Below are 2,500 nucleotides of genomic sequence, written 5' to 3' on the forward strand. Positions count from 1 at the left end.
AATAGTAGAAATGTCAAGCTTTCTATAGATATCTCTCTCATGTCTCTTCGTTGAGTATTCACAGAGTTAGAGGTTCATTTTAATGACGTGTTTGTAAATGAAGATCAGCGCAGACAAAGGCTGCAGACAGCACATCTTGTTTGTTATCTTTATTTTATAAGTGCACAAAGTTTTGTTGTTATTATTTTCTGTATCCAAAAAAGGAAACCCTTTATTGGGTTACAGTCAGCTTGCTGACTGAGCTGGGTTGTTTGCAAGTAGGTCAGGCAGCAGTGTTGCACACAAACTGAGCAGAAGCTGGTCTTTTCTTGTAGTCATGGCCGAGTGGTTAAGGCGATAGACTAGAAATCCATTGGGGTCTCCCCGCGCAGGTTCGAATCCTGCCGACTACGCTGTTTGCTGAAGGCCACGAGGAAAAGAGTCCATGAATTTTTCAAGGTCCTCCCACTGATTTGCGAAATGTCCTGTCCCTCTTCGATGGACCAACACGCCGCTGGTGCTTCTGGTATTCGGGCTCCAGGGGTTAACTTGGGTGAGCCAGTGGCACGCTGTGATCGTATAGTGGTTAGTACTCTGCGTTGTGGCCGCAGCAACCCCGGTTCGAATCCGGGTCACGGCAACACTCTGGCGTTGAGTGTACGGGAAGGTTTACATTTTTTTACCACCTCATCTTTCTTCTCTATTTTGTTTTTGACGCTTGGCCTGTGCAGGGAGCCACCAGCCAAGGGGGCAGGCAGCCTACTGCTAGACGTAGTCGTGGCCGAGAGGTTAAGGCGATGGACTTGAAATCCATTGGGGTCTCCCCGCGCAGGTTCGAACCCTGCCGACTACGGGAGGGCTTTGCAGTGTTGCTTTAGCTTTCTGTGATGGTAATTGTGCCTTCTGTGGTCCTTTGTCCTAACTGCTTCTAGCTTTCATCCCCTGACACCTGCGTCTCTTCTGGGCAGCTTGTTGTAAAACTGCTGTTATATAAAAGGTGAGATGCCAGTACTCGACAAGAGCCTGGATAGCTCAGTCGGTAGAGCATCAGACTTTTAATCTGAGGGTCCAGGGTTCAAGTCCCTGTTCGGGCAAAGGTCTTTCTTTGGCCTCACCTTGCTATCACTACGGTCCATCTCTTCTGCTGACTCTGTAGTGGAACGGTGTTTTTTCCTGCTCCCGGTGATCAGGGGATCTCCCTTGTGGTTAGTGACAAACGAACAATGTTAAATGAACAAGGCCAAAAAATACATAAAGAACAATGGTGCCTGGGATTTTTGAGAACCGGAGCTTGTAGCCTAGAATTTTTCTTTGTAAATTATGTGAAAATCATCTTGTTTACTCACTTACAGAAAACAATACATTGATTTAAATTGTCTAAGACACTTTTTGTTGGTAAAAGTCATATGCGAGTAGGCGTCAACTATCATGATTTACACCTGAGAAGACAAAGCCCTGCATAATGAGCTGCATAAAGAGCCGCTCAGTCAGCTGTTGTCACTGAGAGGGAGGTGTTACAAGAAAGAACGTGAGAACAAAATAAATGTATATAATTTTAAGTTTGGAGTTTATTTAGAATATATTTAATTATCCCACAACATAATTTAATATGGGGGAGCAGTTAAACAGTTTATTAGGAACAATCAAAGCTGACTTTCAAACTAATTTTATTTTTGCATTATTACTCCAGTCACACAATCCTTAAGAAATCCTTTTAACAATCTGAATTTGTAAAAACTAAAAAATAAAAACTTTTATTGTTATCATTATTATTAATGTTGAAAATAGCTGAGAATATTTTTCATGTTTTTTAGGGTGGTAAATTAAAAGAACACCATTTTTTGTTACATTTGTTACAGTTACATGTATTTGTTACATTTATATTATTTACATCAAGCTTTTGAGTGGTATAGTTTTGTATATTGTTATTGAAACTTCATAATATTTAACTTAATTATACATTTAGTCAAGAATTATAGTTTGGAAAAAGTCTAACTAGTAAAATGTTTAGACGTTATGTGAAAACTAGTAAAAGTATATAAATAAATATAAAGAGACTTACTCATGTTTATGATCTCTGCTGAATAAAGTGCTTCATTCTTTTTTTTCTGAGGAAATCCATTTCTCAAATCCTCAACCACGTCACATCTTTTTGGGGTGAATTATGTGTTATTCCTCTCATCGCGAAGCAAACAGTAAAATAAAAGCACTTGAACAACAGTCTGGCTGCTTTTTCTTCTGTGTGGGCGTATTCAAGCCGCGCTTCAGTTTGAATCTGAATAGAGCGTTCAGCGCGGGGGCGTGGTCACATTAGATATAATGAAGGGAGACGTGAAAAAAGGACATCGCCTTGTTTTCATATGGATTACTTTATCACAGAATATTTGTTTTCGGCAGCACTTGTTTAGTTTAAAAGTAGAAATGTCAAGCTTTCTATAGATATCTCTCTCATGTCTCTTCGTTGAGTATTCACAGAGTTAGAGGTTCATTTTAATGACGTGTTTGTAAATGAAGATCAGCG

The 2,500-nt window shown here is 39.9% G+C and overlaps 3 non-coding genes across 3 annotated transcripts; all 3 read left to right on the top strand.

Annotated features, from left to right (window-relative positions):
* Positions 1-547: 547 nt before the first annotated feature.
* trnah-gug (transfer RNA histidin (anticodon GUG)) lies at positions 548-619 on the top strand. The gene has a single exon. It is a non-coding gene; the product is annotated as a tRNA-His (tRNA).
* Positions 620-750: 131 nt separating this feature from the next.
* On the top strand, positions 751-832 carry trnas-uga (transfer RNA serine (anticodon UGA)). The gene has a single exon. It is a non-coding gene; the product is annotated as a tRNA-Ser (tRNA).
* A 168-nt stretch (positions 833-1,000) lies between these two features.
* Positions 1,001-1,073, top strand: trnak-uuu (transfer RNA lysine (anticodon UUU)). The gene has a single exon. It is a non-coding gene; the product is annotated as a tRNA-Lys (tRNA).
* Positions 1,074-2,500: the final 1,427 nt, after the last annotated feature.

The sequence above is a fragment of the Carassius gibelio genome, chromosome A20, assembly GCF_023724105.1.
Source record: "Carassius gibelio isolate Cgi1373 ecotype wild population from Czech Republic chromosome A20, carGib1.2-hapl.c, whole genome shotgun sequence".
NCBI classification, from domain to species: domain Eukaryota; kingdom Metazoa; phylum Chordata; class Actinopteri; order Cypriniformes; family Cyprinidae; genus Carassius; species Carassius gibelio.